General features: G+C 47.2%; 1 long non-coding RNA gene across 1 annotated transcript; it reads right to left on the minus strand.

The window, feature by feature from the left end:
* Window positions 1–5,783: 5,783 nt before the first annotated feature.
* LOC112894004 lies at window positions 5,784–8,378 on the minus strand. The gene is made up of 4 exons (XR_003228932.1): window positions 7,831–8,378; window positions 6,632–7,354; window positions 6,437–6,537; window positions 5,784–6,339 (listed from the first exon to the last, which is right to left on the minus strand). It is a non-coding gene; the product is annotated as an uncharacterized LOC112894004 (long non-coding RNA).
* Window positions 8,379–8,986: the final 608 nt, after the last annotated feature.

The following is an 8,986-nucleotide window of genomic DNA, read 5'->3' on the forward strand; positions in this document are numbered from 1 at the left end:
CAAGAAATACTTCCCAACTATGTGGGATGATGAGCAATAAAGCCGATGCTACGCATCAGGCTGTGAGCCGATACGATTAGTTGGCCCGTGTAAGAGAAAGTTGATGCTACGCATCAAGCTATAAACCGATATGACCTGATGGCCCGTACAGGTGAAAGCCGATGTTGCACATCAGGCTGGACGCAAGGAAAGGGGGCTGACACGTGCAGTCGGCCCGCATATAATATATATATATATATATATATATATCGTACCTAACACACTAAGTTGGTCAAATAGCCGATGTATAATCATCGGCTTTAGAATTTTAATTTAAATGCATGCAGGTTTTGAAAGACAACGGGCTACGAGAAGTGATTACAAAGCAGTCCACTGGAGGAACTCGTCAATGGCTGTGATAGCCTCAAGGCGAACGCAATCAGCTTTAGCAATCACTGCTTCATCATCCTTGTCCTGACCTAACACTACCTTCCAACTCAAAACGCTCAGCTCTGCGAGTTCTGTCTTCAGTTGGGTAGTCAGTTCCTCTGCTTCTTGTTTGGAGCGGGCCATAAGGTTCTTCTCTTCCTAGATGCACCGCTCGTTTGCCCGGACCTTAGCTTGGAGGTCTTGTAACTCCTTCTCCAGAAGTTGAAGCCTTTGAGAATGTGTAGATGTGTCAGTCTTAGCATCTAGAGCCGCCTTCTTCTCATTAAGCAGTCGGCACCTCTCAGCGATATCGGCTTTCAAGGTGGCTTGAGAATGACGAGCTTCAATCCTTTGCCGAGCCTGTTCTACCTTTGCCCGAAAGAAAGGGAGGTGTCCGGTTGGCCAGAGCTTGATTTGAAGGACTTCCGGGAGTTGAGACTTGATCTCCTTGAGAATTTGCCTCACTGCATCAGAGTCGGACCAAGGCATCAATTGGAGCTGACAGAAGGCCCTTTACACGGAGGAGTTGGCTGGCGGCACCGGTCGGATCTGGCTGATGCTCATCCACTTCTAGTATGGCCGAGCCAACGGATGCGGGGTCAAAGGAGAGCAACTCCGAGAGGTTTAGACCCTGAAAGAAGATAGAAAGTTAGTACGGTACAGGGGAAGAAAGATACAAACGGCTCAGGGATATAACATACCTGTTCTGGAGAAGGAGTGAAAGCTGATGAAGTGACGATCGGCTCCTGCAGACGCACCCTTTCTGGAGGAGGAGTGACAGCCGATGAAGTGGCGATCGGCTCCTGCAGACGCACCTTTTCTAGAGGAGGACTGGTAGCCGACGAGGTGACGATCGACTCCTGCAGAAAAGGGCCGACAATCGACAAGGTGACGATCGGCTCCTGCAGATCCTGAAGGCCGACCAAAGTATCGGCTGGTGTTGCGGGGTTCTCTGTAGCCTTCAGGACTGGATCCTGAAGGTTGACTAAGGCGTTGACCATCGTCAAAGGATCCTCTGGGGCCTCTGGAGTTGGGTCTTCTTGGCGCGCTGGCTCTTCCCCGCTGGAAATATCTACGATATCAGCCTGCAAGCAAGGAAAGAACAATTAAGTTGAAATATACATGTTCAGAGGATCAATTATAAAAGGAACAATCTAAACCTGGTTAACGATCAGAGTCTCTTGAGCGGTGGAAGATGGTTCAGCTTCCTTCCGAATCTTCCTGACAGTCATCTTCCTCGCCTTAGTTTGGGCTCGGGGGGCAGCAATGTTAGAGGTTCGCTTCCGCTTGGAGGCCGATTTTGCAGAATCAGGCTGAATCCGCATAATGACCTTTGACGGGGGAGGTGCATTCTTGCCGAAGAGGACCATAGGGGCAATTGGTCAGAACTTGAAGGTGGAGTCATCATCGTTCTTGGGCTCCGGACCATCCTCCTGCTGCAGAGAAAACAAATGGAATTAGAGAAGGGGTTAAGCGGAGTTAGGAAGAAGTACTGAACTGATGGTAATACCTCTTCCTCAGGGGCTTCATACTCAGTGTGGATCTACTGCAGCATTGGCCCCAAGGCTTTTCGGAAGACGTGAGTCTTCCACATCGACCACCAGCTTTCGAAGCCAATAGCCGAAGAGGTGAATGATAGGTCGACGGGGATTGGAAGGAGAAGATCAGAGAATAGGTTGTCAAATGATGAAGGAAGAAGTGGGGAGGAACTTGCCCAAGACCAAACTGCCGGACTGCTACGACCGGCTGGTAGAACTCATAACTGGGCTTGATGATTCAGTTGGAGGTGCTCATGCCGACTGGAAGGAAGCAAGGGTGAATCATGATAGAGTATAAATGCCGAGTGCTATCATCATCGGCAAAATCAACCAATCTAAAGGTGATTGGGTTCTTAAAAATTTCAGAATCGGTGTAGGGAAGGAAGATAGGGTTGTCCAGACCCCTATAGAATATCCTAAAGCAGTTTGAAGCATCTGAGGAATTCAACTTGCTGCCACGAAGACTGTACAGAGCCTGGCTGAAGCTGGTACACCTGATTCGCCTCCCACTCTGATCTGGAAAGGAGTTATTGGCCAAAACAGGGAAGTTTGGTATGAAGTCCTGAAAATATAGGTGAGCCCATAACTGGATGAACCACCAGGGACCACCAGTCCTGAGTTTCTTTTGGGTAAGCAGGCTCAAAGACATCAGGTGGAGATATCTATAGACTTCCCCGAGGAACAACTTACCAAGGCCAACAGTACTACCTTTGGCTAGTTCATATGCTAGGGGGAGATAGTTCTTGGTTGGGGCAAGGGAAGAACCGCAAAATATTAAGTGTTCCAACCAAAGATTCAGAAAGGCAGAATGTTCCTTCTCAGTCACAGGGCCTTTGGTTTTGATGTGCTGGTTCAGGTATGCACCCAAGTTTACGCACTTTGTTTTGGAGGACAATTTAAAGGGGACCTCGGACAGTCTGAAGGCAGAGGGGCAGGGTGATGAGATATCCAAACAAGTAATCATCACTACATCTAGGAGGGTTGGAGTCATCGGCCCATGGCCAAATAAGAAGCAGTTCAAGGCATCGGACCAAAAGTAGCCGATGGTTTTCAGGAGGTTCTCATTCTTCTCAAGAGGGGACAAAGACAGATACAGAGCATCGGCTATCCCTATGATTTCTCATGTGGGCTGATAGGTTTTTGCTACTCTGTTGTACCAGGACACCCAGCCCTCGGGAGGATTTGGCCAGGCACGCAGGCTGTCGGCCCAAGAATCTAAGTCTATGTTTTGGCTCACGAACGGGATTCGATTGGCCTCACAAAAAATCAGATCTACGGGTTTCTCGTAAGAACGAGGCCCGAGACAAAAAGAATTGGGGGAAGAAGGATGCGGTAAAAGAATATTTGAAACCTGAAGAATCAATAAGAGCCAAATAACCGGAAAAGATCATTTAATGCTGCGAGGGATCGAATAATTAATTCATTAAATTAGCGTAGGTCGGAGTTTTACCTTCAGACCAAGGACGCCCGAATCGACATTCAAAGATTCCGCCATCTGAAACCTCAACGAAGATCGAAAGCCTGAAAACTGGATCTAGGGTTTGTTGCGCAGGTTTCGAGTTCGTGCTCTAAGGTTTTGGTCCGGGTCTTTACGATTGGATTTATGAGCAAGAGTTTTGGAGAGTAACTTGGATTCGAAGAATCTTTGAAGATCTATTTTGGTAAGGTTTCGGATTTAGGCAAAACATGGAATTGGGTCAGGGATCGACTCGGATTCGGATCGGCATTTTGAGGGAAAGGACCGATGCATTGCCATCGGCTCCCGAGAAATCGGCTTCTTGACAAGTTGCGGGTTAAAATAAAAGGATTTTATTTATAAGGGGAAATGATTACAAAAGGGGAGCCGATTGCTCCTAGAGCCGATCCATCGGCTTAATCCTACGATCTACCACCAGTAGGTGCCTGAGACTCTGCGGCGCTTGATCGGAGGAGCCATGCTGGCGTCACTGTCGTTGTCGCTACTGTCGCTGTTGCTGCCGCTATCGTTTCCGCTGTTGTTGCTGCTGAAGCCACTGCTGTCTTCGGCTTCTTCATCATCGTCGTCGTTGTCCTCCGACAACCAGCCAAGCAGGAAGCCTCCTACCGCCGAGTCCTCCTCGGTTGATGAGGAATAGACTTCTTCCTCCGAGGAGAAGAAGTCCCCCTCCCAGGACATGTCATCCTCGTCGTCTTCATCTAGCTCCCCGCCGAGGAGAAGCTGGAGATCTTCACCATCGGTCAGGGATTCGTCGTCCTCTGACCAAGTACGGAAATCCCGCTCCTCTGCATTGGAGCGCATGTCTCGTAGGCGGCAATGGGGTCATATTCTGGAGTGGCTTCTCGAGTGGACTCGAACTCGAAGGAAATGGCGGAGGAAGCAGAGGAAGAAGAAGCCATTGCGAGAGAAGGAAGGTTGTATTGGTGCAGTTGCTAATGGCTGAAGGAAGGGGACGAATGAAAAGAAAACTACCGGGGGCAGGTTTATAAAGACGGAGTGGAATATGAATCGGCACCATGATGGTTTTCAAGGAATTAGATGCAGAGTAGTCACATCCTGTGGAAGTGGAAGCGGCACGCGTGTATGGATTTTGGAAGACGAAGAGGCGAGGTGATAAAAAAGAAAAAAAATGATTTTGGAATAATTATTGCCGAAACCAGGGGGGCATGTGTTATCGCCATAATTTAGCTGGACCAGAAGGTGGGCCGCGAGCAAGATGGGCTCAACGGATAATCGTAGTAGGCTTGCGAATCGGCTCCTGCGCGGGCGTTTTAAGGCCAGGATTGGCCATGTATCTAGATAGGTGTGTGCGTTTAAAATTAGTTTAGATAGAGATAGCCAGGATTCATGTCGTAGTCAGTTAGGCTTGGTTAGGAACGGGATGTCTCCGGACTATAAATATGTACCTTGGACTACAAATGATAGACGAACAATAATCATCCACAAACAACTCTCGGCGCATCGCCACCCCTATTCTAGGGTTTCTCTCGGGTTAGTGCCGTGCAGCCCCGATCAAGCTTCGCATGATCGGGGCGGCATCGTTCCTGCCTGTTTACCTTTGTGTTTCTCATGTTGAAACGTTGTTGATGGCGAGTAACACTAGTTATCTTAGCGTTTACAGGGTAGCATCAGCTCTTTCATGCTGTATTCATGCATCGTTTGTTACGTGTAAACGTTTAGCTGTTCTCGTGCCCGATCTCGGGTACGAGGGTAGCACCTTGCTCTGTTTCGATTAGTAGATCCAATCTGTTATGGTTAGTCCTTGTTCATCAAAGATTTAGTTTAATATCCACATGTTTAGTCGCTTCAAACGAGTTAAACGATCCGGCAGTATGTTTGATGCTTTGTATTAACCTAAAGAGGGATTGTTCCGGAAATCGGCTTTCTATTAGTTCTTAGGCCTCTGTTTAGGTTGTTATTCTATTATCTTTCGTATTTGTAAGGCTTAGCTACGTGTAGAATGTTCCGGTTATACGGTGAAAACTTAACCGTCGTAGATTGAATTAGCTTATTGATTACAGAGCAAGTTTATATTACCATCGGATATATGCGCTTTGTTTAAATACTTAGATCCGATCTGATACTGGAAGACAATCGGCTCTTTACAGCCGATATCGGGGAACACCCAATGAGCCGATCACGGCTCGGACTAATATTTGAACGTGTCTGTGCATGCAGAAAACTAACTAAAAACACTTCTACACCTTCCTGATCAGGTACAAGATCAGGTGGCGCGCCTAGCAATCCAGACGCCAGGTCGTGTGCCGGATCCTGGGCCGTTAACCGAGGGACCGGGGCCCACCAACAGTCCCGGGAGCCTTCCGGCTCCTCGTGTTGCTTGTCGTTGCTGCTCGCTTCCGGCTCCTCGTGTTGCTTGTCGTCGCCGGTGGGTTTTGACCGATAACACTAAGTCATATAGAAAATTGCTAACCTTTTTTTATATACTAGCAGAGACGCACGTGCAGCACACACGTATTTTTAGAAATTTAGTAAAACCTTATAAACAAGAATTTTAAAACAATGTATTCAAGCAAAATGCTTATTAGAAGGGGGGGAAACAGAGACATTACAGGTAATAAATGGTATTGGTTCAATTTACAGGCTGTAAATAAATTGATATGCAGAACTACCAAACACATGCTTTGGCACTGCATCTAATAAAATGGTCCTACATATCAATATTTATCAGTCTTATTAGCCTAAATAACCTGGAGATTCACTTCAGTACATTTGAAAATAAGAATTGCAGGATATTCCATTCACATATAAGAAAAAGGAATTGGTCATAGACTCATCGTAGTGGAGCTAGATCAGTGATTTTCCTAAGTGCCACAAGTCATATTAGTTGCCATACTATTTATTTTTGGCATACCTAGACCTCGTGATGGCACTGCCAGACACTTAGCACCAGAATATCTGAAAGAAACAGATTGTAAAGATGGATTTCTAGTGCCATTATACACGTAAAGCCAGATGAAGGAGACTTAAAAAACAAAATTGTAGAAGTACTCACCATGCGATATCAACAATGGCAGCATATATAGTGTAGACCAGCTCATAGATATACAGAGAGTTTAAAACGGCGACAGCAAAACTACTCTACTGAAGAAACATCTGCAAATGACACTATCTGATTCAGCTTTATTGTAACAAAAGTAAAACCTAGAGGACCTCAAAGCAAAGCAAAGCTGTCATAAAATGGAGGTACCTGAATTACAACCACATGCTCTGAATACCCAAGTTAAATCTTCTTGGATACATGTGTGCATGTCGACTGACTCCGCAACCTTCTGGGCCATGGAATCAGACAACTGATTATCAAATGTGACTTAATTCTCAGTGCCAAACATGACACCAGACGGCTGCAACCATAACTGAATATATTTTTTCTTTTGAAAATTACTGAATATATGAATATACCATAGGTAATTCTTATTCTGCTTCTTGCTTTCTCACTGAAAAGAAATGGCGAAATGCGTTGTACAAATCTGGTTTATGCACAGATTCAGGACAAAAACAACTAACAAATTTCCATTATCTGCCTGCAATTATTCATGGCCATTCCACTTTACAGACAAAATAATTGCTACCAATTCGACTCTTCCACAATTTTCCACCGCTAACAATCACTTTTGAGACATACAATTATTCAATATATGGATGATGGACATATCCATTTGACAAATATGTAACTAAACCAGGACACAAGCCTCAATTGGTTAGTGTTTAGGTGAGAGATTTCACTGGGAAGACCCACCAGGTGGTGTACAAACTACGGAGGGATCCTCTCTTGACCAATGACAGCTTCATGAACAGCACGAGATCCTCTGCACTGTGCACAGCACCGCTGGAGCTTGAAAGCATGAGCATCCTGGACGATATAGGGTTCTCCTGCGCGTACATCCAGACACAGCTCGTAGGCACCCTTCGGCTTACGACATAGACAAACAACAACAAGCGGCATTCTTATCCATAGTTTTGATTTTTGACAGCAGTGGTTAACATATAGAATAGGTGCTCAATTTCTCTTCATGATTCTGGTACAAATGAAAACCTTAGCTTTTCAAGGAGTTGAAAAAGACATCCTAGATTCAAATAAAGCAGGCAATAGAAACAAAAGAGCAGATGGTGTGAAACCTCATTACTCTTTATTTTCCGGTGATATAGAACATTACTGGGAGGAATTTTACTGGTAGATAACAACATGCTACCTAGTCCAATGAGACGCGCAAGGATCAAACATACAGTAGCCTATATTTCTAACTTCGGGAATAGGCGATATAGATTAGATGAAAATACGTGATCGAAACAGGGCATCACGACGGATAACAACGATCCAGGCAAGAGGCAATAGATTACTCGAAGATTGCCTACAGAAAAGAGACGAGGTTAAGGAGAAATTGGTACCTTGGGAAGGCGATTGGAGGGAACTTCTCGATTGCTGCACCTGGCGGCGAGCTGGCGAAGGGAGGAGGGCTGGCAGCACTCGGGCAGAGGAGGGGATCCTGGCTCTGGGTCTCATCCCGACGCGCGGGGGATCTCGTCCCTACGGTGGAAGTTGGGGGCCGCGAAGGGAGGCGCCGACGGCCTGAGGAGAGTGCCGTGAGGCGTCGAGCTGGAGGATTTTTTCCTCGAGCTGTTCATCCCCAACGTGATACGGCTGGGAGGATTTTTATGGGGAGGAGCAACGCTACGATCGCGATGGACGAGGGCGTGTCGGAGAGCAAGGTGGAGGAAGGCGAGGAACGGGAGCGGCACGTGGGATTTTGCGGCGGTCCAGAATTTGGTCGGCCGGGCGCGGACCTAGCGCGGATGGGGAAACACCGAGGGAGGGAGGGAGGGAGGAGGGGCGCCGGCCACGGAGCGCGACGAGAGGGGCTGCAAGAGAGGCCCACGGGCGGCCAGGCACGCCTGTCGTCCGGCAGTGGAGACTGGAGTGAGCCACCCGCGGAGCGCGGAGGGAGGAAGCGAAAGAGAGGCCGCCGAGCGCAAAAGGGTCGCATTCGCGTTCAAAAGGGTCGTGTCATGAGCCACCCGCAGGGGCGCATGACAGGCCGCCGGCGGGTGTTTTCGGTCCGGCGGGTTGGAGGAATCGAACACGCGGTGAGAAAAAAATTATGTTTTTGGCAGAAACATCCTTCAACTCGCGGTCTGCTCCCTCTCCCACCTCCATCGATCCTGATAGGCGGATCCAATGTACGTGAGTAAATTCACACTACGTCATGACAGGCCGGCGTGAGAGCTATAGAGGACCCAATCAGACCCAATTAGAGTGAAAAACATTTTCAAAAGTTTTCATTCTTTACAACATATATAGAAAAATTATACAAATTCTCCACCCCTTCCCCTCACTCGACTGTATGAACAGTGCTGAGTTTATGGCAGCTCGGGGAGGGAGTCTGGTATATATGGTATATATAGGGGCTTGGTAAGGCTGCGGCTCCTCTAAAAAGGCTCCGGCTCCAGCTCCTCTGGTGAAGCAGCTCTCTTGTGGAGAGCGAAAGCTGTTTTGAAAAATATTTGGCAAAATGCTTCATCCTATTTTTCATGAATGGACCGAAGA

Source organism: Panicum hallii, chromosome 5 (genome assembly GCF_002211085.1).
Source record: "Panicum hallii strain FIL2 chromosome 5, PHallii_v3.1, whole genome shotgun sequence".
NCBI classification, from domain to species: domain Eukaryota; kingdom Viridiplantae; phylum Streptophyta; class Magnoliopsida; order Poales; family Poaceae; genus Panicum; species Panicum hallii.